Source organism: Ambystoma mexicanum, chromosome 7q, assembly GCF_040938575.1.
Source record: "Ambystoma mexicanum isolate Mex_15411 chromosome 7q, UKY_AmexF1_1, whole genome shotgun sequence".
In the NCBI taxonomy this organism is placed as follows: domain Eukaryota; kingdom Metazoa; phylum Chordata; class Amphibia; order Caudata; family Ambystomatidae; genus Ambystoma; species Ambystoma mexicanum.
The window spans coordinates 429,671,629-429,698,376 of NC_090941.1; positions in this window are offsets into that span (position 1 = coordinate 429,671,629).

Sequence of the window (26,748 nt, forward strand, 5' to 3'; positions counted from 1 at the left end):
ATATATTTGGAGTGCCAGAGAGCTCCTTTGGCTTGTGAGTTGGAGATTGCGCTGGGTTTATGGACGGGGAGCAGGGGGTCATTCTCAGTAGATGCCTGGGGGCAGAGGGAAGGCCAAAGGGCCGGATGGGTAGAAATGTGTGGGATGAGGATATGAGGCATGTGGTGTTTGGATCTCAGAGTTAGAAGCAGAATGGTGATTGGGGTGGCTGAGGGGGGTCTGAGTGTATCACTGTTCGAGTGCAGGGATCAGAGGTGGCAAGCCGATGTGGGATGTATGGGGGTTCTTGAAAGAAGTCGCTAGTGCAGAGGGCATGCACCAGGAGGGGTGCATTATGGGAGGTGGGTATGGTGCAGAAGGGGCGGGAATGTGGCGGCAGAGAGGCGGTCTTTGTAGATATGGTATCTCTATCAGGCAGGGGGAGTCAGTCACGGTTGTGGGATTGAGCAGTCGAGCAGCTGAGCGATGTGTAGGTCAGAGAGTGACTGCACATCCAGAAGGCTAGGATGGAAGATATCTGGTTCGAGGCACCTAAGATTAACATGGCAGGAAGTGTACTGAGAGATAATGCAATATACACACCTATATTTTTGGACACCTGGATAGAGGAAGAAGGGCATAACACAGGGGCACAATGGTAAATGCAATAACAGCAAATGCAACAGCAGAACCTAGGTTTGGGACACCTGGATAGAGGGAGAAAGGGCCTAACACAGTGGACAACAGTAAATGCAATTATGGTAATGTAACAGCAGCACCTAGATTGGGAACACCTTGCCCCATTACTACCATGAACAACCAAACCAATGGACCTTAGGATCTCATGGTTTTCGCAGGACCTTCTTGAGCTCCGCTCCAATGAAAGGTTACTGGATGCGAATTGGAGAAAGTCACCTACCAAGGCAAGCAAATTGGAGTTCACGCTCACTTGCATATGTTATAAACACTCTAATATTCTGGCTAAGTCTACCTCTTATAATATCTCTATTGCCAACACCAAATCAGACACCAGAGAGATGTTCACTATCCTTAGGGTACTTGAAACCCCTCCTGACCCCCCGTCACCATCACTAAAGATCAACTTTGGTGCACAAATATTCAAAACACCATGCTGGCTAAAATCAGCACCTTGCAAAATAAAATCGAACTAAAACAATGCATGCTCACACCCTCAAACCAGCCTCGATAATCCATTGCCCCTCTTTCCACCTACATGCATGATCTCCCTGTGTTTCGCTTTGCCAATGTTTCTATCGCTGAGGTTCAGATAATACTAAAAGGTCTTAAACCTTCTATATGCAAAGGAGACCTTTGCTGTGCTGATTCAATTAAGGACTGCTCTGAGGATCTTGCACCTCTAATCTCTTCTATCATCAACGCCTCAATCTCCACTGGCATTGTCCCCTCTAGCCTCAAGAAAGCCTGGGTTCTCTCCCTCAACAAAAAACCTTCACTTGATCCTACAAACCCCCTTTAACTAGTGACCCAATATGACTTAAAACAATTCTAGACAGGGTACACTACCTGCAAATCCAGTATTATCTGGAAGCCAATCACATCCTAGGGATCCATCAGTCCAGATTCTGCCCTGGCAATGGTACAGAATCAGCACTCCTGGACCTCAAAATCAGCGGAAAGACCTCAGAGATGCAGGCAAACCACCCTTGCTCCTACTTCTTGACTATCAGCAACCTTGACCTGGTGGACCACAAAATCATCTGCCTTCATCTTACCTCAGCAGCAAACTTTGCACCCAAAAGCACAACCTGGATCTCCTTCCTAGGGGAGAGAACCATTGGATTATTCCCAGAAAACACAACTGCACCCCCTGCACTTATCTTTTGAGGTGTTATGCAAGGGTTGTGCATTTCTCCAACCTTGTACAATGTCTTTACGAAACCCCCTTTCATCCTCCTTGATTCTATCAGCATATTACATGCAAACCATGCCAGCGACATGAAAAATGTATTCCCACTCTCTGGCAACTACTTGGAAGACTCGTCCCTTTTGAACTCTGTCTACTCAAACATACAAACCTGGATGGTGACACATGAACTCTGCCTGAAGAATGACAAAACTGAGATCCTCCTGGTGGTCCCTTCTGCAATGTTCAAGAAGCTTGACCCACAGTACACCACCTTTGTCATCGAGGTCATCCCGATCACAGTCTCTCCATCTGTAAAGACACTTGGAGTCTACCTGGATGCTATGCTCTCCCTCACACGCCATGTGAACTCCATCGCGTCTTCTACTGCTTACACTACTAAGCTCATTAATGCAGCTGGACCCTTCCTATGCACTGAAAACTGCCTCACAATCCCCCGAGCCACCATAGGCTCAAGACTTGATTGCTGTAATCAGCTCTTTGCAGGTACTTCAGAACATAACATTAGAAAGTTGCAGGTCATTCAGAACAATGCCCTTAGAGCATAACTCAACATTCCAAAACATGAACACATACCGGCAAAGAGAATAAAGACACATGGGCTCCCCATCCAAGAGAGGATTTGATTCAAGATGCCATCAAGTACTCACAGATGTCTATCTCTAGTAGTCCCTCCACCTCCTGCAGAAAATCACTAAGCAACCTCATCCAGACCCACCAGATTGGCCTATGATCATAACCTCAACCTGCCCAAATTTAAACAGGAGAAATCTGGAGGCTCAAGCTTCCCAACCATCGCAGCTACACAGGGGAATGCACTGCTGCCAAACCTGCAAAAAGAATGCTCTTACTGGACCTTCCAAACAGAAGAATGTACCCTTGCTACTATTTATTTTCATATTTTTTCCTTTTTAAAAAAAAAGTTAATTATTATTTTTGAAAGGTTTCCGGATTGCGGAAATCCTAAGGTAAGATCAACCGCGGTTGTTATGTATCCACCCAAATAGTGAAGTTGCTCTGTGTTTCAAAGGACAAATATTACGGTGATGTTTCCAGTGTTTGAGAAATAAGTGAAAGGTAACTAATATAGTTTAGGAAGAATACAAGACAATCACTTTCTACTTCCAAGAAGATCAAAATCATATATTTTAAGAAAAACAGAACACATAATCGGAAGTCAACAAGGTTATAATCTCAACCAAGGATAGAACAAAATACAAGTACATCCACATGGTACATTGAGAAGACAACGTTTTTTTGGGGAGAGATTACAGTGTACACAAGTGTTTTAACACAATTATATTCACAGAACAAAAACAAAAAACACAAAGAACATTGGGTTTAAATTCATTTCTTTTCACTAAAGTGACTAAATCATAGAGTAAAGTGCAAAGTGGACATATGCATGATACTGGTTCAATAAATAGACAATGGGCCTCATTCCGAGTACGGCGCTAACCAATGGCGCTATTAACGCCTTGGTTGACGCCGTAACCGGACCGGCAGCGCCTTGGTGGTTGGCGGAATTACCGCCCCATTCCAAGGTTGGCGGGGCGGTAATTCCCCAATCCCCATTTACCCTTCCCCATTCCCATTCTTGCCCCATAGGGCATAATGGGAGTGGGGAAGGCGTCAATTACGCCACCGTAAATTACGGTGTCGTAATTAACATCAAGGTCCCTTAGCGCCATGGTATTTAACGCCTGCTAAAAGCAGGTGTTAAAAGCACCATGGCGCTAAGGGAACTCGGAGTATGGCGGTAAGGGATTACCGCCACCGCTCTCGTTAGCGGTGGCCGCTATCCCTTACCGCCATACTCGGAATGAGGCCCAATATCATTGCCCAAATTGTGGATACTGTTCAGTGATAGTCGCTTTTTGCAATTGTTAATTTCAAGCAATTAATGCTCCAGGGCCTTTGATACAAGATATCTTTTTTATCCTTGCCTTACTGGACCTTCCGTCAATCTCTGAAAACCCTGTATTTGCATAACATTTGAATCTACTCTCTGCCTCAGCTCCTCTCACTGTTTGTGTTCTGTTTTCTTTTCCTTACACCTCTCATGCTGTTCTCTGCAAGTAACTGGTCATGTAAGAGTGTGTTGATGCCTGAAGGCTAAGTGCAGTGTACAAATGGAAAATAAATAAATGCCATCTGACACCCAAATGCCAGTGTTCACATTTGACACTTAAATGCTGACTGTGTTTCAACGTTATGGGAGATATGACGATCTCATGGGTTGATCACAATCATTTAACCACTGTATCTCCCACAAGTGTATCTCAGAGTACAATATCTTCCCACATTTTTATCAAGGTTCAGATGCCAATTTCATCAAGACATCGCTGGACCTGACCAATGTCCATTCACTCTGAATTAATAACCAATAGTCTCTCAAAAATTAAAGAAAAACAACTTGTTTTACCTGACCATACATTTTTATGCATGGACCGTTTATCAAACACAGTTCCCAGTGGTATGTGAAAGACTTCCATAGATGTATTTATGGAAAATACATAACACCAGAGTGCAAAATCATGGCCCAAAAAGGAACAAAAAATGTATTTCTTGTATGTTAGTTACAATGAGTCATGGTATACATCACTATGAATAATAAGGTTACATGTGTATGTGAAATAACGGCAACTGACGTGTGAGCAAAATGAACCACTATCAGTAGTCTGTTGGGGAAATAATTGTCAATATCAAAACATTTTCTAACTAACTCACTGCTTTCCTCTGTTCCAGTTACAGTTGCTGTTTCTTCTTAAATAATGTGCAACTGTGAAATTAAAATTAGTTTATCAACTGAGCATAAGTAAAAGCTATTCTCAATCAATTTGAATCAACAATAAACAAACCTAATCCATTGCTTCATACACATACTCTGATTATAAACCTTTGCTTCAAGATGTATGTGGTGTGCTGCTGCCTCAGCACTAAGTGTCTACTGCCTGGAGACATCAAGATGCATAGGAAAAAAATCACATCTGACATATCAATGTGGAGAAATGTCTCCCTGTGATGACTCAGTAGTCATGGACAACACTAAGGCGATGTGGTCGGCCATCTTAAAGTGGGCAAAGTACAGTATTCCAACATGTACTTTGTAAACCAAAGGATTCCTATAAATCACCCATGCTAAAGAAAAACAATGTGACAATTTAAAGGATCCATGTTAGATTATTCATGTAACATCATACTTCACAAAAATCTGAATTCATCACACAGTAAAAGGTTACAAAGAAATGTCCCACTATCCCAAAGCACATTAATCAACATGATTGCATTATTTAACTCACAATCGGTCATCACAATTCTTTCCTTCTTCATTGAATAGTTTTCTCAGCATCTTTTTTAAGGTCTGATTGACACTTTCTAGTAGTTAGTCAGTCTGCGGATGGTACACTGGCATACATAACATCTTGATGTTCATGAGCTCTTTCATATTGCCCATTAATTTTGACATAAAACTGCTTCCTACATCTTCAAAATATCTCTAGGGAAACCATTAGGGTGAAAAAGGGAATTGCACCTTTAGGATTCAGGATTGCATTTGTGTTGTTGCTTCTCAATGGGAGGCCCTTTGGTTATTTGGTAACATAGTCCATGATAGCGAGAATGTACTTGTTTCAGGAACCACAGAATATCCATAACAATCTGGTGGAACAGAACTTCAAAGATGAATGTTGGCTGCAGGGGGTCCTGGATGCATGGGCTGGTGACACCCTCTGGCAAATGGGCAGACAGTGCAGATGTTCTTGATGTTGACATAGACACCTTACCAGCACAATTGACTTAGGATATTAGTTTGTGTCGACTCAATCTCTAGGTGTCCTGCAGTTAGGTGTATGTGGGATAGTTCCAATAGTCCTATCGGAAAGGGTTGGGTGACCTGCAAGTGGTGGTATTGATTATTTTGCCTTTTTGGATTCACATCAGCTCTATGTAGAAGTCCCTGATGGTTTATAATATGCAAGGATTTAGAGATGTTGCTTCCTTCTTCTAACACCAGTTTCTTCATGGCCATCAGTGGATATTTTCTTTAGCATATGTAAATATGAGTGGCGCTGGGAAGTGAGCCCTCCCAAACTGGGGTAGGAGTCCTACAAGGACACATACCATAGCCAATCAAACATCATAGGCAGGGTGAGGTACTTGGGAGGGCCCTGTTCCAGACCCAATAATTATGCAGAGAATACCTGTAACCTTGGTACCACTGTCTTTTGCATCATGCCTTGCAGCCTTCTATCTGGCTCAAATAATTCATTTTTTCTTTTGAAACCACTGGCTCCAGAATAAAGATCATCCCCATTGGGAAATGCTGCACATGGAAGCAAGGACACCAAACATGTGTCTCACTTCTCTGATCACCTACAGATTACCAGCAAAGAAAACAACTTCATTGGACAGCAGGAAGGCAACCGGAGTGGTCAGAAATAAGAAGACAGATATTTGCCTGAGAGTTCAGGTCCATGCAAGATCCAGCAGGGAGGAAGAACAAGCGCACAAGCAGGACACCCAAGTATGAAAGACATGCATTGCCAAGGATAGATGTAGGGAGTTTGGGTGCAATTAGGAGAAGAGATGGAGAACTGAGATACCAGGAAGAAGGCATAGAGTTTAGTGGAGTGCTGAGCATGTTTTGGACACTATAGAATAGAGTGCAGGTGACGTTTTGTGTGTGAACGAGGAAGAGTGGTGCCAAGCATGAGAGAGTAGCGTGGCTGTTTTGTGGGGGTGTGCTAGAATGGGTGAGAGAAAGAGAGAGAGAGCGAGAGAGAGAGAGAGAGAGAGAGAGAGAGAAAGAGAGAGAGGACAAAGGAGAGACAGGAAAGACTGAGAATAGAGATAATTAGAAAGTGATATTGGTTGAGAGAGAGAGAGAGAGAGAGAGAGAGAGAGAGAGAGAGAGAGAGAGAGAGAGAGAGATAGAGAGTGAGAGAGGGAGAGAGAGAGATAAATGGTGGGAAAGAGACCGTGAACATGATGGATAAAGAAAGAGGAAGTGCAGAGGGTGGAGGTTAATGAAATGGAGGCAGTAGAAGGACAGAGAGAGGGTGCAAGGAAGAGATTGATAAATATTGGCAGAGAGAGAGAGAGAGAGAGAGAGAGAGAGAGGGGGGGTGGCAGTGTTAGAAGAAGGGAGATGATGATTTGAGGGAGAAGGGAGAAGTAGGCAGGAAAGAAAAGGGGCAAAAGGAGGAAATAGAAAGAGTGACACGGGGATAGTATGAGAGAGGCAAGAGGGGAGAGAATAAGAGTAGGGGGAGAGAGGAGAAGGTGATAGATGTAGGGAGTAGGTGGAAGAGTAGGTGAGAGAAATAGAAGGAATCGAGAGTGGACTGAAAGATAAAATGAAAGAGTGTGCACATGCATGAGACAAAGGAAAAGCACAAGTTAACCACCATTTCCTTAGGGAACATCAGAGTAGGTTGCTATTAGTAATTCCCAGAATTATACTCGATTCATCAACATCCATGCGCCCCATAGCATGCCTTGGGGAGATCTTACCATCCGAAATCCCTTTGCAGAACATCAGCATCTTCACTCCCTTTTTGGTGCACTTTGTGAACTCCTCCTTCAGTCACGGATGTGTATCTGACAACCTGAAGGAGGTGCTAGTCACCCCGTACCCAAAAAACTTGGATTAGATCAAAACAACTCAAGCATTATGCACCCAATTGCTAACAATCTCTTTCTGCTTAAAGTGATAGATAACATTGCCACAAATCAGCTACAACAACAGCTGGAAAGTTCTGGCATTCTTCATCAAAAGCAACTGAATTTTGTGCTTTCCACAGCACAGAAACAGCTTTGCTGAACCAGCAATCACATATGAACAGTAGGGTGGACAGGAGAAAGTCTGCCTTACTTAAACTTTAGAGCTCTCTGCAGCATTTGATTTACTTGAACACACTTGTCTTTTAGACAGCCTGCATACTTTTGGACAATGTTCCAAGGAGGCAACCCACTGGATCTGCTCTTTCCTTGGTATTAGGAAATCCAGGATAGGCTGGGGAGAGGCAGTTTCAGCTCCTGAATCAAACAGGACGGAGTCCCACAAGGAGCTTGCCTGTCCCTCTGACTGTTTAACATTTACATCAAGCCTTTTTGCAATCTCTTAACCATCCTGAAGTTACAATTTTCTAATTATGCGGACGACACACAGATTCTCGTGGAATTGAGCAGAAACTATGAGCAGGATACGGCACAGTTGAATCACATATACGATTTGATTAACACCTGGATGACACAGAACTCAATGTGCCTGAATCCCTCTAAAACAGAACGAATGATGTTTGGTTCAACATCAGCTTGATCTAAACTCAGACCTGAATACTCCCATATGTATATTGGGACAAAGCAGATCAAAATCCAAGACAAAGTTATAACTGTAGGAGTGTACATGAACACCACAGTGAGCTCAGAGGCACACGTGGATGGAGTAATAAATAGTGCTCAATGCCGTCTGAATCTACTGAGGATGTGCACCCTGCCTATGTGCTAGGTTTATTGATTGTGCACCTTGCCCATGTGCTAATATTCACTGAATGTGCACCCTCCATATGTGCCAGAATTGATTTGATTGTGCACCCTGCCCATGTGCTAATATTAACTGAATGTGCACCCTGCCTATGTGCCAAAATTTATTTGATTGTATGCCATGCCTATGTGCTAAGTGTTAATTGATTGTGCACCCTGCCTATGTGCAAATATTAACTGAATGTGCCAGATGTATTGATTGTGCACCCTGCCCATGTGCTACTATTAACTGAATGTGCACCCTGCCTATGTGCCAGAATTTATTTGATTGTACGCAATGCCTATGTGTTAAGTGTTAATTGATTGTGCACCCTGCCTATGTGCAAATATTAACTGAATGTGCCAGATGTATTGATTGGGCACCTAGCCCATGTGCTAATTTTCACTGAATGTGAACCCTTCCTATGTGCCAGAATTGATTTCCTTACCGACCCTTTTGGTCTCACTACCCTTAGCCATCACTCCCTTCAAAATGGAGTACGACACTAACACATCTAACCCTGCCTTGGCTTGCCCTTCATTAAGAGCACAGTCTCCCAGGCTATTGCACTTCCTTTACCTCGACATGATGCCATAGCTCCTACACAGTTTCTACCTCCACTGACTCCACAACCATTACAACCCCCAACTTCAGCTAATGGCACTGATACTCTCTCACCTGCCCTATGGATCCAACACTATGGGCCTCATTATGACCCCGGCGCTAAACCATGGTGCTATTAGCACCATGGTCCAAGCCGGGGTCCGCCTTGCTGAATGGCGGAATTACCGCCCCATTCCAAGGATGGCGGGGCAGTAATTCCCCATTCACCATGGGCCCTTCCCCATTCCCATTTTTGCCCCATAGGGCTCAATGGGAATGGGGAAGGCGCTAAGTACGGCACCGTACTTAGCACCAAGGTCCCTTTGTGGCACCCTACTTTAACGGCTGGAAAAAACAGCCGTTAAGGTCGGGTCCCGCAAAGGGACCTCGTAATCAGGCGTTAAGGGTTTAACGGCGCCGACACCTTTTACAGCGCCGTTAAACCCTTAACGCCAGGGTCGTAATGAGGCCCTATGCCTCGAGACCAACGCCCAATCAACCTTGCTCCTTAACCACTAGAAACCTTAGACTAGGATCTAGACTCAAATTATACTACCTCCATCCCCACACCAGCAAATCGCCAATCAGGACCACAACGAAAACTAGTAAAATACAGAAGCCTTACAAGACTCCCATGACCCCTAGCTCTCCCACCCTTACCAAGACCATAGCCAACCTGACCATGCCCAGCAACAAGACTACCCTGATCAAAGGAGCACTTATCAATGATAGATCTCTGACAGCACACGCCCTAGCCGTGGCTGACCTCATTACTTCCAATCAACTTGACTTCCTAGCCGTGACAGAGACCTGGCAGCAGGCTCTTCACTGGCACTTACATGACAATTACACGATTATAAGACTTGACAGAGAAACATCCAAAAGGCTGTGGCATCGCTGTGATTTGCAAGACTGCCCTCAGCCTTAGAGCTCTGCAGAACTACTCTCACTGAAACTCGCGCTCTCAGCCACATGCACTTTAAAAATTAATTTGGTTTACAGACCACCTGGTCCGATATCCTTATTCAAAAACAACATGTTACAACTCCTAGCAAACATTTCCAAACCTAACTCCCAAATCATTCTACTAGGTGACATCAACCTTGGCTTCCTAGGCTCTAATGATACCGCTGCCAACACCTTAGCAAACTCTATCTCAGAACTAGGTTTCTCCCATCGCGTCACTAAACCTATGCATAACAAAGGCAAAATCCTTGATTGGATAACGACCTCAACTGTGAAACTAACATCATCTCCACCTCACCTTTTGCTTTGACAGACCACCATTCCATAATGTTCACCATACAATCTGGCGCACAATCTCACATAGCCAAAGTCTTAGCTCCTCCAGCAACAATAAGAAATAACAAACACATTACACTGAGAAATATACGGCCATCCCTACAACCAATCCTAAACTACTACAAAACTCAAACAGACCAATCCACCTTTGTCAACTTCTACAACCAGACCCTTCACAAAGCCATAAACGCTATTGCTCCGTTGAATGCACGGAAAGCCAAACCGCTAGCGCATCTCACCAACTGGTTAAACTCCAGCCTTAAAATCTTACGTAATAACAAACGAATGGCAGAATCTGACTGGAAAAATCACCCCTCTACCTCCAATAGAGACATCTTCTTAAAATCTGCAAAGGAATACAAACAAGCCATCCTAAATTCCAAAAGTGACTCCTTTAACAACAGAATCTCTAATGCCAAATCAGGCACTAAATAATTATTCAAAATTCTCAGGGAGCTGGAGTCACCTATCCCCCCTACTGAGACCTGCACCAAAGACAAAACATGGTACTCCAAAATACAAGCAGCATTACTTGACAAGATATCGCTAGTACACTCTAAAATAGAAAAGAATAAACTAAATATTAGTCCTGACACAAGCCTTCCAAAACCCAAAAATCCAACAGGGAAACGCTCCATCCCTTTCAAATTCACACCTTTATCCTTCCCTGAAGTGGAGAAAATAATCCTTGGCCTAAAACCATCTCATTGCCAGGGCGACTATTGTCCTGCAACTATCATTAAAGAGGCAGTAAAAGAACTGGCAACACCCATCACATCCTTTATAAATTCCTCCTTTGAGACAGGCATAGTACCCACCAACCTAAAAGATGCCTGGGTCCTCCCACTCTTAAAACCTTGACCCTGACATCCCTACCAATTATAGGCCAATCACCACAGTGCCATTCTTGCTGAAAATTCTGGACAGGGCAGCCTACCTGCAAATAGAGACGCATCTCAAAACAAATAACCTCTTAGTCCAGGTCAAAGGCAACATAACCCTCCTCCTCTTGCTAGACTTATCAGCTGCATTCGACCTTGTCAGCCACAAGTCCCTTTGCAACCACCTCACCTCTGCAGCCCACTTCTCTGAGAAAGCCACAGCATGGGTTCAATTTTTAGACAAACAAACAATGAGAGTCTTCTCTCCCTCAGCATCGGCCAATCCAGCACCAGTGACGTGCAGAGCTCCACAAGGGTTGTGTGTGTCGCCAACACTCTATAATATATTTACCAAGACACTGTTCCATGATCTGGATCCCCTTGGTGTCACCTACACCAACTATGCAGATGACACCCAGGTCCTCACCCCCATATCGGGCAACCACTATAATGACTCCAAACCACTAAACATAATCTATCTCATCATTCAGGCATGGATGGCCACTCATGGCCTCTGCCTCAATGATGAGAAGACCGAATTGCTACTGGTCGGCTCACAAGCTAATTTAAATAAACTAGACTCTATCTTCAAATCCTTCACCATAGACAGCATAAATATCCCGGTTTCTAAAAATGTCAAGACGCTTCGCGTTTACCTTGATTCCATTCTCACCCTAATGAAACATGTGAACACTACTGCCTCAGCCACAGCCTACACCTGTAAACTTATAAACTCATGTAGACCCCTCCTCTCACCAGCAGGCTGTTCCACACTAGCGAGAGTGATTATATTATCCAAATTGGATTAGTGTAACACACCAGCAAACACAATTTAAAAAAAACCTTCAGGTCCTTCAAAATAATGCCCTGAGAGCGGCCTTCAACATAACAAGATTTCATCACATTTCGGAAACTAGACGTAACTACCATTGGCTATCAATTACAAACAGAATGTCACTAAAAACCTTGACCCTTACGCATAAGTGTATTAGTGGAAAACACGGGCTCTTAAGGCTGGTACGCTTGGCGACACCTCTATAGGTGCCTCTTTTCTTCTATGAATCTGGTGTCTTTATGATTCAATTGATTTCCTCCTTGTCATGTCTCAAAGAAGTAGCGGTGAAAAGCCAAAAACCTGCTCTAATGACAAACGCTCATAGAGACCTATGCCATGGAATTTTCATCATCTGATCAAATATGCCCTGATTTGATAAAGGCAATCCACCAAAACATGTGTCATTAGAAGGGCACAACGTAACTTATTATTAAACTTTGGTGAAGAAAATTACTTGGCACATGTCTCTATGAGCATTTGCCTTATGCATAAGTGCTTTACCAATTCAGCACCAAACCAACTTGCTTGCAAATTCACCAGAAGGCAATCCAACCGACCAACTAGGTCAGCGCAACTGAACTGTCTCTCAATCCCGAGATATAAGAGATACAAATCGGGAGGAAGCAGCTTCCCTGTCCCCGTTTCCAAAATGTGGAACTCCCTGCCCACTAGCCTAAGATCAGAACCAAAATTTACAACATTCAGAAGTGAAGCTAAAAACTGGCTCATGTCCCAGGAAACCAACTAACCCGCTACCAACCTGCCTTGCCTAACTGTTTATATTCTCTCTGCAGCACTGTTGTAATTATTGCATTCTGCAGATACAACCTCTCTGATGTACATAATCTTGCCCGTATACTATTTTACTGTATTGTTCCGCATGTTCCCTTCTGCTTATGTACAATGACAATGTAACTATGTACCTGTGTAACCCAAGTAATGCGCCCAGATGCCTGAGGGCTTGGCTCGCTATACAAACAAATAAATACAAATACCTCTCCTGTCTCAAAAGAACAGGATAATCTTGACCAGGGCAATCATCCAGCTCCGCTTAGACTTTTGTAATGCCCTTTTGATTGGGGCAAACACTTGCCACATTAACAAACTACAGACAATACAAAATGATGCTGTGCACATCCTAGGAGAGAACACATCACCAGCGCCGGAAGGACTTTACTCTGGCTACTGGTACAAGCTAGAATATGTTTCAAAGCACTCGCCTTGGTACACAGAGCTATCCATGGAAACACCCTGACATACCTCAAGGCTAAAGTCAAGCCTTTTATACCATCCAGGCAACTCTGCTGCAGCAACTCAGGTACGATGAATGTGCCGAGAAGCAACACATGCAGAGGCATGCAAAGATCCTTTGATCTACTCTCAGCCCAAGCATGGAACTCTCTGCCAACAATGCTGTGTTTAGAAACCAAACAGCAACCTTTTAGGAAGCATCTTAAGACCCTTCTGTTTGACGAATCCCTCCTCATGCCTCATCCCCCTCATGGTCACCTTAGGAATTGTATGCCATCCCATTTTTTGGTCTGATGTATGTGTAGTGCCCTGATGCCTGCAGGCTTGTGGCGCTTAATAAACAAATAAATAAATACAACAATAAAATAGAGAAGTCTTTGGCCTTTAAGCTTTCATTTGGATTAGAAATAGACAGTAGGGGGCTATCTTGCACTAGTCCTAATTTAGAACCATCTGGGGAGTAGGGAAGCTAGGAATGGAACCCATAGGAAGTTGATGAGTAGATTAGGGACTATCCTTAATCGTCCTTCCTGCAATCCTATAGAATATGAAAAAGTGATCAGGGCCCATGTTTCAGATAGGGCTAGGGACAGGGCTAGGGAGTTGTAAAAATATTATACACAGTGCATACCTCAAAATATCAAAAACATTTATGTTCACTTTATTAAATTATGATGAATAAAAAACGGAATCAAATATATATAACACACAGTTTCTGAACACAAACTAACAAGACTCAGAAAGCAGGCATAACTCCAACATTGCTTTAAACACAGGAACACTACAATAACATTTACATAAATATACATAAAGCCATACACAAGATGTTGTTGTAATTGGAACCCCATTTCCTTGTTCAGGGTTGGTATAATGATTTCTTGCTCCAAATCTTGTATTTATTACACAATGTAGATATTTCCTTCGAACCAAAATAAACTGTCGACATACTGTGTTTGGCCTGCAATGAGCAGTTTATGTGCAGTATGGATGGCCTTCGCCAGGACAGAACAAAGAGGTTTTTTGATGGGGAAGTCCAATTAGTGGACTCCTCTGCCCCTAGATCCCTTGGGGGAGCTGTCTTTTATGTTTCTCAGCTTCTTTAGATGAGAATCCTTGTTGAAAAAACACGCTCTCTAGTCGACCCTTCTCTTTGATTGAGAGACCCTGAGACACTCGGAGAGGGTATATCGTGTCTCTTCCTGCACAATGTCAAATATAATTTCTGCAATTTCTTCTATGGTCGATTACACTGACTTCTACTAGGTGCGCGTAGAAGTGAACAATCCTGCAATCCTGTCAAAACCAAGTTCTGACAGTTGACAATATATTCTCGAAAATACATAAAGTGTAATTCTTGTGGCCATCTCTCACATTAAGTTTCAACCCCCTAAACAAATAACCTGAAGATTTCGTTTAGCCATAATGTTGCAGATATTTACCAGAGAGAAAGAAGGTTGGCAATGACCAATTTTGTTCAGCAGAAACATTATTCGATGCATAAGACATCATTAGCTTTCTTGCTGTGCCATGACAAGGATGGCAACTGTTTTCCTCATTTTGATTTCCACACTTTGAGTGGGATATTACAAGTAACTCTCTACTTAATGTTTGTTTGTTGACTGGCACATTACTGGAACGATAGCAACATGTCTCATGACAACTCATTTACAATGACTCTGACAATACCAACACTTCTCAGCACAGATACTACATTATGAGTGAGATCATATTGGAATATCTCAACATTTTCTATTAGTAGAAGAATACAAACATGTCTAAGCACAGATGCAATAATAGGAGTGGGAATATCCCAAATCTTCTTCATGCAATGTACATGCTAGTGAGAGAGCAGACTACGTTATTTGCAAAGCGGACATACTTTGAGTTTAAGTATACCACCGTTTCTTAATAAAATGTACATATTGTGAAGGTGTCAGTGCAAACACTTTACTGAACAGATGATATATTGGTATAGTGGTATAGGGACAGTTTACAAATATCTGAACACAATGTTCAGTGCATCCAGGATAGAGAGAGAGAGTGTGTGAGAGAGAGAGAGAGAGAGAGAGAGAGCGAGAGAGAGAGAGAGAGAGAGAGAGAGAGAGAGAGATAGATACCTGGCATATGAATATATATCTAACAATGGGAAAAAAAACAGTGTCAGACAACTTTATTTCTGTGCCCCTGTATTAAAATATGTCATAATCAATTGTAAATTTTAATGATGTAAACCACATTACTCAACTTGCCTAGCAACAAAATACTGCCCCATTTGGACATACAACATGAACATTAAATAAAATAGCCAGCTATCATCACCATGTTACCACATACTCAAAACAAGTCTGCACATACCAGTTCAGGGGTCACATACAATATGCTCTAAGCTTTAAGTATACATGGGGTATCTTATTTATGGATGTTGGTAAATTCAATTATATACTGTATGGTTGGCAGGCTCTTCAGAGAACAATCACACCAAAACCAGTTATTTTAACACGTGCTGGGTGAAGGTGAGACCTTAGCAGATCTGCCTTTCAATGCAGAATCTATTTACTAGAGCTCCTAAAATTGGAAAAGAAAACAATGGGGAAGATTCCACTTAGGTGATGGAAAACTGTAACAGGGTGACTGTCCAATGGAGGAAGAAGAGGACAAATTGGAGGAGGTGTTTGACCAAACTTATGCAGGATATCCCTGTCAGGAAGACGGGTCACTTGGGCCAGGTCATGGAACAAAGAACACAGTAGTGACATAACATTTTTAACAAAAGGCCCCTTCTTGGAGTGGCAGTGTTCCCCCGTACCATAAAAAAGGCATAAGCAAAGATGACGGCAACTGTTTAAAAGCTCTGCAATAAGAAATTCTGTCAATGTGAACACTGTTACAATAATATATTGGGCACAACTACAAAACATTTACACATTTCCGTTGGCATAAACTGACATTTTATGTACAAATGTATTTTGCCACAATGTCCTCTAAATTAGCTTTCCACAATTGGGCATTAATCAGCACTTTTGCAAATGACCACCAGAAAGTGAAGCTCAGCTGCATGAGAAAGAAAACCAATCACAGCCAGTGGCACCAGCCCAAGCTATCAGTCATTTGGTGGACCATTTGCCTCTCAGTCACCTGTGGTGAAAAGGTTGGAGCAGTCAGCATGATCACCTGTTCTGACATGTAGGGACATATCGACTTCATTGCATGGTGTTGCTCAGCTGGGCGAGTTGTAGGATTGTGCAGTCAAATAAGCCCTTGATTCTCAACTTTGTGCTCATCAACCCAGCATCCCCCAGTAAATAGAACAAGGTAGAAGACGGGTAATGTATCTATGATGATACAGACAGGAAGCAGTGGTTGCATAGCTTACATTTCATGACTATCCCCGACCTGGCGTGCACTTGTATCCATGTATCCAAGGATCGAGCTCTCTTCTCTTTCTCTCGTGTTGCTTATCCACCTTCTGTATCCTGTCTCTCCCTCACCTTTTTCCACCTTGCTCTTTGCATTAAACCCCTCTACCCTATGACATCAGAAGCACCACCAGCATACTTGAATTCACATCAGCCCTCTAAGTATGCTAGACTTGGAAAGGGCTCCCAAACTTTTAATGAACATTTGTTGTCCATTCTCTCCAGCCACCATTGTATAGGTTCTTGGTGATATTTCCCTGTAAATGCCCTGCGTTGTTCCCCTATTGGTTTGTTCTGCCAACAGTTCATGTGGTACCCTTATCACACCAACTGCTGGGAGACAGAGAGAAACACTTTTTGCCTGGGTTTCATTTGTGTAGCTAGGATTACCCTGAACATGCTCATGTTGGTGCCTCTCAGGTAGCTGAGAGAACCTGAAGAAATATGCATCTTGGTGTACTTGTATATTAGAGAGAGCCCAACCTAGTGTAATGTTGGTGGCTTTCAGGTAGATGGTTGAGCCCACAGATTTCCCATGTTGGCAGCTCTAAGGTTGTGGAAGAACCTGAAAATGCATAGGTTGATGGCTATCAGGTAGCTGACAGAGAGAGCCCAACACATTTTTATGATGGCCACTCTCAGGTAGCCAGTAGTACCCATGATAAGCTCATATTGGTAGCTTGCTGTTATAACTAACTGGATAGGCAGGGGAAGAGATGAGAGAGTGTGTTTTGGCAGAGAAGAAGAGCAACACTGTGTTGGTAGTGCATAGCATCAGATAGTGTGAAGCCATCCAATATTGAATGGCATAGAGACAGAAGGAAATGTGATAGAATGATCAGAGGAGAGTTCAGGAAAAGAGAAGAAGATGTGGTTTTTGTCCAAGAACAGTTGGTACTAGAACCCAAAGGAGGGGATACGTGTCCCAAGAGCAGATGTTTAGAGTGCAGAGAGTAGAGGACCAAGACAGAGCCTTGAGGAACACCAACATTTAGAGTAGTGAGTTGAGAAATGTTGTTGCTCCAGGAGACAGAGAAATGGTAAGGCACAACATAGGATTTTATCCAGGCAAGAGCCTGATCACAAATCCCAAAATGAAAGTGAGTATTAAGGAGATGAGAGTGACTGACAGTGTCAAATGTAGCAGACAGGCCAATGAGAATTAGGATAGAGGATAGGTTGGAGTGCTTAGCAGAGACATTCATGAGAGCAGTTTCTGTGGAGTGACAGGAGAATAAACCTGCTTGTACAGCATCTCGAAGGTTGTGGATGTCTACAAAATTTGTGGATGGATGAACACAACCCTTTCCAGAACTTTAGAGTAGTACAGAAGGAGAGACACAAGGCAAACGTTAGCTGGTAATTTTGGGTCAGCCCCTTGCTTTTTTAAGAGTGGGATGACCATGGTCATTTTAAAAATAGAGAGAAAGCAAGTGGAGTCGTAGGACAGTTGATGAGTTCAGCAAGGTCTGATGCCACTTAAGTTGTAATCAGTGATGTCATATTTGATGTAATGAGTGATGTCACCAGTGAGGACATCAGTGATGTCATCAGTGATATCATCATTGTGGTTATACACTGCACAATAGTGGATAGAAAGTTAAGGTGCTTTGCCTGAATTGTCTTCTGAATTGAACAGGTTTTGTAGCATTTAATTTTCACCTTAACGTCGCTGCAACTGAAGATTTTTCCTTGATTTTCGAAGGTTTGTGACAATATATTGATCACCTTAATTGTTTCCAAACTGAATGTTTTTTTCATTGAATTTCAAAGGTTTTGTACTTCTATACTTCATGCATTTTCTCTACTATGATAAATAATACTATGCACACACACTACAAATAGAAGCTCTTTCAACAAATAACACTGTTTCAAAAAAGCATATACAAAAGGAAATAAACTGCATCATTCCTTAAATCATTTTTTTTCATTTTCTCTAAATGTTTGTATCTTAGTCAGCATGAAATCTGTCAGTAAGAACGTAACATATTTTACACTGGGGAAAAAATGACTTGTATGTTTTCCTCCATAATAGTACTGTATGAATACTGAACATATTCTTAGTACTCAACCTATTAAGGTTGTACTATTAAACACGTGGCTGAAGATTTTTTTTCAAGTCTTGCTTGAGTGGAAAACGTCTACTTCTACTCAAACTAAAATGTATGACATATTCGTATGTTTATAAACTAGTGTTTCTTATTACTATAATAGTGTAAAACTATAATATTTATAATAATACTAATACATCCATCAAGTTTTTCTGAAAATCATTATTACTATTTACAGTATATAGAGTAATACATCCTTTTCTTATATGTCATTTTACTTTCTACACACACAAATTATACTAATTAGCTGATAATTACATTACAACTGTATTCATTTGATATAATTCAAGACTACCACCCGTCACTTGTTATGAGTGTAGAGGATGAATAGTGTAATGCTCATACAAACTGTTAACTCCAGTTACAGAAAGACGATGACATTGACCCTCACTGTTCTTCTCTGCTAACCCAACATCAAGTATAATTATAATTGTTTCTTTATAAACCTGGTTAAAACCAGAGATTGGTTTCTAAGCACAGGATCAGGATTTGAGATAGTGTTTTGCTGCTGGTTCCAAGACAAACATACATGGAAATCATATTTGAGATGAGTGGTTGTTACCATTTCAAGGGTAGAAACTATATTTTCTACACTTCCAGTAGTCAATACCTTATTTTTAAAAATGTTTTATGTGTTTATTGGTTAAAACAAACATTATACACAATTTATACTGCCATATAAAAAAAGAAAAATGCCATATTTAACAGTGCAAGTAACATACGTGGTGTTTTGCACTCATACAGTTTAAGAAGAAGATCCTGTATTTTGCCATGATGTCCACCCAGCACATGTATGTGGCGAACCTGACCGCCACATCTCTCATTCTCAAGAAAAAACAGATGATGATCCAGTAGTCCAGCTTCTTCACAGTCATCAATTTTCTGCAGCATCGTAATTTGTTGTTGTATATTTTCATTATTGTGTAATAGTTGCAAGAATCTATTTGAGACACTACAAGAGTAGTTGTCAATGTCACACAAGTACATAAGCATGCTACATTTTCTTGTCTTACTTGAATTGAACCCTGCCCTAGTATATCTTCTTCATTTGCTCTTGATTTACAGATTTCTTCTCTTACAGAAATCAAATTGCCTTTCACTTCATATCCTCGTCCATTTTCTAAAATAGCAAGAGCCATATTGCATTTTTGAATGTAACTCGCTTCACTGAAAAATATGTTCTATCTGTGAAGTGTGTATCCAATCTCCTCCAAACACATCACAAATGTTTTCATGTGTAAGTACTCAAATTGAAGGAACTGATTCATAGAATCCCTTTGTGATGTTTGTCAACTTTTTAAAATTGTTCAACTCTAAAAGCCTTTGCAATGATTGCCTCTAATTTCGTTTTCCACAAGAAACTCTTTAATACATGAACACAATCCGATTTCACACTTCTCCAAAGATTTGCGATCACTTGAGATGGAAATATATATTTATGCACAATCTTAATCCTGTCTCTTCAAAGTAAAGCAGTACTAGATTGTTTCTCTTTTTTCTTATCTCCTGTTTCTTCATTCACTGTAATGATATTGATACACTCTTTGTATTAACAGTCTTACTTGAAATTAGACTGGTTCCACTGGGTTCAATAGTTGACATGGCTTCTCTCTCAAACTATACCTTTCCCCATATTTGCACCTTGCTATACATTACCACATTACTCTCAGTACAGCTTTGCACAGAACATGAAACTTCAGCCTCAACATTTTCAGATAAACTAAATTAACTTCCCTTCAAAAGCTGTTCCTTTCTTCTGTTGTGTAAAGCCCATTTCTTTGAAGGCATTCTTAATCTATACTCCAGAAAGAATAGAACATAATTAATACTTAAACTTTAGGGGCAGTTTACATACATATGAAATATTGAATACACAATCATTGTAATGTATGCAGAGAACGACTGGTTTAATCATCACTGCCACAGCACTTACATGTTTCAATCAATCAAGATCGTCCTCAGGTGCTATACACGAAACAAAAACAAACAAAATACAAATCTCACTCTGTAGTGAAGCAACAGTTCTTCTTAGTGTAAACAAATCTTCATAATAAATTAAACGCATCGGCTGCTCAACCTAAAGTTGCATGATAAAATACATCTGCAACTATCCAATGTCTCTAATCCCCTGTCATGTGTCTCCAGTATAATATGACTCAGAAAAAACTCCATATCACACCACTATGTAGTGTGAATCACATGTGTGATTTAGTCGTGGTTAGGTTCTAACGGTGCAAGACAATTTATAATATACCAGAGCTACAGCTATGCAACTGTGCCGGCAAACACCAAAACCCCAAAATACTTTCCAAAGCTGATGCACTATCATGTGCAATTACGCACCTTCTGTGCCCCGATCAAATCAACCGCTTGTCTTCTGTGAGGCTTACCTGAGAACTTTAAACCAACCTGCATGTAAATGAATGGCATTCAGGGATGAGTAGGATTCGTACCTGCTCCCCTGTGGGTCACAGATGCAACCCCTGTAATCTCCTTGCAACCCATGCTTAAAAAAAGTTTTGAAAAACCAACATTTTTTCCTTTTTTTCTTAACTGCACACTCCTAGTTTGCCGGACTGGCAGTGGCACAGTAGACTGATTCGCACCTGTGGTCTTCACTCTCCCCTGGTGCTGCCGCTGCATGCAATTCTTCATCATTTATTCAGTCCCCCCTCTCGTGTTGGGTATATAGATGACTTCCTGGGCTCAGGCTGCACCACGGCGGCAGGGTGTCATTCGGTCTCCTGCTGATTTCACAAGTTGTAGCTTTTTGTGGTTGCTCAGTAACCACAAATAGTTAGAGCGCTATTGAAGATGAGACAGTGAGGCCCCTTCCTTTGCAGCCCTCCCTCAGCACACTGCGCCTGCGTCAGTGTATTTTTCATCCCAACTCTCGCTACTGTGCTGTTTTACATCGAGCAGTCAAGGTGAGCCACCAATCCAAATTTCTGACATTTCCCCTGGACCTCCCTGATAACTGCCTTAATGTATTCCTCTTCCGTCTTACCCGAGCCTATCACTGTCATGTCCTTATTGGTTTTATTCTTGCTCATTTAGTCATTCCCTGTTTTGAATGTATCTTGAAGGTTAAACATTTTGGAACGTTAGAGTGCATGAACCTTTTCACAGCTTATCCACATTAAAAGGAAGTCTCTGGCGCAAACTATCTGATTTCCTTTCGGAGATGTTGCCTTGGGTGGTTGTAGATTTGCAGTGACATATATTGCTTCTACCCTGCAACTGCTGCCTCTCGTGTGGCTTGCCCTGCGATGGGGGTATTGCAAATTAGCTATCATCACACTCTTTTTCATTCCCTCTTACATAAGACTCTGGAAAGGATTACCCGCTTCTGGTCGAACACATTGTTCCCCCAAAAAGTAGATAGACATGCAAAGAATTAAATTCCCACTCCCATGGCCTCCAAACGGATATCCCATACTCATATGGGAAGTATCTATATCATTAGGACTCTAGCTTGTGCACACTTATAATCCGCTTCATCAATCACTCAAATTCAAAACACAAACGCATTAGAAAATCATAATGGTAAACTACCTAGTGGTCCAAAGTGTCTGTACGGGAACCTGCTTTTGCTAGACAAAACACAAAAAGTGAAATAAACATCCCAACAGCACCCTTGTGCAGTCGATAAGGTGGAAGCTAATAAAATCACCTAACATTATGGTGCTTAGAAGTGGGTGGGACCAGTATGAGGCATTACAGAAAATATGGTATACTATACGTGCAGCACACATTTGTGATAGGCACATACTTTGGCTCAATGCCGATCCATAGAAAAATACATTCACAAATTTCACATTCACAGAGTTACATTTTTATCTCCTTCTTTTGATGAGGACAGTCCTCACCCTGCACCCCATTTGACGCCCACTATCCCCACCCCATGCATTCTAAACGGTTTCCATACTATTAGCAATGGGACAGCATTTTCCTAAGCATGTAGTAAACTGCCATGAAAGTGATTTTTGGTCGAAGGGCCCACTCATTTACTAACCCTCGATTGCAGTTCAGTGCTGATCCTTTTGAAAAACTAGCACTTTTGAGCCACTGCGAATTAAGAACGTTGTGAGTAGCACTTAGGGGCCCACGCCACGGTGGGACATTGAGCGTTATCCTGCATACATAATAGGGCCCATAAATCACTCATCATCACCACAGAAAGGAACTCAGGCTTTCTGCTTAAAGCATGGGGGATATCCAGGGTCAGTGGAAGCAGTGGCCAGCTGGACATAGCACTTAGAAGAAAACGTGTTGTGAGGAGTTAGAATGGGCTTAAAAGTGAGGAATGAGGGGAAATGGGTGAGACTTCAGTAAATTGCAGGTTTCTCAAAAATGATCTGGTAGGGCCGGGGAGGCATCAGTCGAATCTCAGGTTGTGCTTGTGAACGTCCATTGAGACTGGGGTATGGACAATCAACACACAAGTATACCAGATATTAAGCTTTCCAATGGCAACTCAACCAGGTCTGGGTGTTTCTTTGCATGCTTGTACTTGTAGTCCTGTTGTAGTGTACTTCATGTGGTGGGCTGTGGTGCACATAGTTTTGTATTTTTAATACTATATATCCAAAACTACACATACCAGAATGCAAAATGAAAAAAACAAATAGTTCTGGAAGGATTAATCTTCCAGGGCACTCGACAGCTTAAGATCTCTGTGAAACACTATCACTAGCAGTGTAGTAAGCAGACACAAACATACACATCTTCACACAAACGGTTCATAGACACCGAACCAACAGAGCAAACACATGGAAACTGTGCACACACAAGATCACAAACACAGCTGCTTATAAGTGAACACAGCTCACGTACGCATTGTAAAGACTGGTAGGGAGTGTCTATACTTCCGCTCTCTATATGGTAGAGGAGAGACACAGAGGACCCCAGCCAAGATTCTCTATTATTGGTACGTGGTCGAGCAATCAAGGCCCAGCTTCTCAGGAGGTGATGCAGGCTGGTTCTTAAGTACAGTGTAGTCCCCGAACCCCCACAAAGGAATGTCCACACACTGTATTACTGAAAACACAGTCTTTATATAATTAATATTCAAGGGTATGTACACGATCACAATAGCGCACTTTGTACTCGGAAGTCAATAATGATAAATATATACAATTCTAAAGTGGTACCACCAATGTTATCAAATCTCATTAAAGTGCATCAACTGTACGGTTAAAATGTCACACAGATTAATAACGAGGAAACCAGCAATAGAGATAGGCAGGAACGTAAGATGGTTGAAACAATAGGCAGAATGCTGACCCCTACCAATAGGCACAGTTCTGTTTGGAGATCCCCCCACCTGGGCAACCTGTAAATAAAAGATATATAGCACAAGCCCAGTCCATGTAATGTTCAGTAGTCTTACTTCCTCCTATTAAGGTTTTACCCCCCCAATGTACCTGGTGGAGTAGAGTTTTCGGACAATGTGCCGACCGATCCTTCTTGAGTGACTCCCTTTCAGGCAGGAGCCACGGATCGTCGAGAGGTGTCGAGGACCTCGGCATTGGGTGTCGGGGAATCGACGGCCCTTCTTGAGTGCCCTCCCTTTAAGGCAGGAGTCACGGGTCGTCGAACGTCCGACGGGGAACAGGGTGAACTACGGCAGGGAAGTGGCAGCTTCATTCCTAGCGGTGCTCGTCGACGACAGAGCGTTGGCGTCCTGCAAGGAAGAGGCGTGCGGGGCACCTCGGTGATGATAGTTCTGGACCGCAAAGAGATGATGAAGAACTGTGGCCCAGCAAGGGCGTTGAGTCGTCAGCGTCTCTGTGGTCTTTAGGTGGCGGGAAACCCACTGGTGGATGCTCCTCGGTGCGTCGATGGTCAGGCCTTCTCCAGCGGGAGACAAGCGGGTGACGATGCAGACGAGAGCGTCCGATGATCAATGGAAGTTCTTAGGCAAACGGGAGCACGGTGGCTCCGGTCGGCGACGGCGGTCGTCGACAGTGGCGGACAACAGCCCGAGTGCTTCTCTTTGAGATTCCGTGGCAGTCCCCGTCTCGGGCCAGTAGCCTGTAGCAGGTCTGTCTACCAGGGAGCGTTGGCAAAGATCAGCTGTGCAAGATGGTCCCTCCTAGCTCGGGAAGAGGGCGCCTTACCAGGTCCTCTCTGGGTCAGTCCTTGGAAACACAGCAGCTTTCAGATTGCGAAGGAGAGCAACTGCACTCCTTCTCATCCAGCAGGGCTTGAAGGTCAAGCGTCAGTTACTCCAGTTACTCGTCGTAGTGGACTTCAGCTTCTGAACACGATTCCTAGCAGTGAGAGGTCCCCAGATATACTGTTGATCTCCCATTCATTCCGCTGGGTCACACTCAAGAATCCAATCACGACTAAGGGCATTCATGCAGGCAGGCAGCCAATCAGGCACATGAGGTATTCAGGCCCTTCACTTCTCTCCAGACACTCACAACATGTTATGTGTATTGGGACAAGTACCGAGCCATTCAACAATCCAAGCTGCATTCATACCGGTTTCGGGCAGGGTTGTTTCAGTCATTGTGTCAACCACCAGATACTAGACACCCACAACACAGAATGCATATTCGTTACACACTCTATTCACCCAGGTCCCACCCACAGGAGGTACCCACAACATAAATCACCGGGAAGGCTCCTGCTAGTCTGGCCGGGCCTTCACAACAACACTGTATATGGCATTTCCACCCAACAGCCAGTCAGGGGGAAGGGAGAGAGTCAGGGCTTCCTAGGACTTTGGGAAAACAAGGTAATGGGTAATCGAAAGCAAGAGGCCACAGGGGCCATCTTGTTTTCCATCAGGAATCAACTGATCCCCACGGCAGGGCCGGGGTATCCCAAAATGGAGTATACTCCGCGCACCTGTCAATTTCAGCATGGAGCTGCCACCAGCCCATACCCTGTTCTGCCGGGCCACCCACAGATGCCCAAAAACATGCACTAGGGGCACAGGGTTGTACCCCTTGCCATGGGTGCCATAAGGGTATCCCACGGGTCTGTTCACCAAACCAAAAGAGAGAGCTGCACCGCCAGGAGTCTCACATGAACTCCTGTGCCGAAAACACGACAGAACACACCATAAAAAGAAGTAAAGGACAAGGATACGGAGGCCCTGTCCCTCCGATGCATTTCCAGCATCACACGCATGCAGACACAATATTAACAGGGCCCAGATTAGAACATCTCTGTAACCAGGGAAAGTGTGCACGGTATTAGCACTAGGACAAAACATTGTCGTAGCTTGAAAACACAGTAGTTCAATGCAATTTTGCACAAGGGCAATTGTTGGCCTAGTCCGAGTAAGGGGGGAGTGAGATTATCACTACAGCAAACATTGCTCTGGAGCGAAAAGTGCATTGAAGACAACCTTTTTTCACCACGCCAATTTTTGTCCTTGTGCAGATACCATTGAAAGTGCAAGTGCATTGGTGAAAGGTTCATGTAGTGCAGCCCCAGTTGGACATGCACACTGCTATTATTAAATGCTTATAGAGGCAACATAGCTTGAGAGAAACAGAGTGCTGTGAAGGTCACAGAGTAAAATATTGGTACGAAAGCAGATGACGCCACTTCCTGTGATGTCAAATGGCAAAAGGCTGTGTGCCACCATTTCCTGTGATGTCACAAGGGGACGGGGTCAAATGACATCACTTCCTGTGATGTCATTGGGGAGGTCAAAGGTTGTGTGATGTCACTTAGCTACCCCTAGCATGGTGGTGAAATTACGTCCCTGTGCATCTAACTTGCAGCTCAGGCCATACCAGTATTATTTGTGTGCGATCATTTCACAATGCTAAAAAAGAAAAAGGACTCTGAGATCTACATTATCTCTCGTGCTGGAACACGACGGCCTTCTTTGTAGGTTATGGATTTGTTCAGTGAATAAAGTAATAAACTCTGTAAGTGAAGTTGTAATCTAACAGATCCATGTGCAAACGA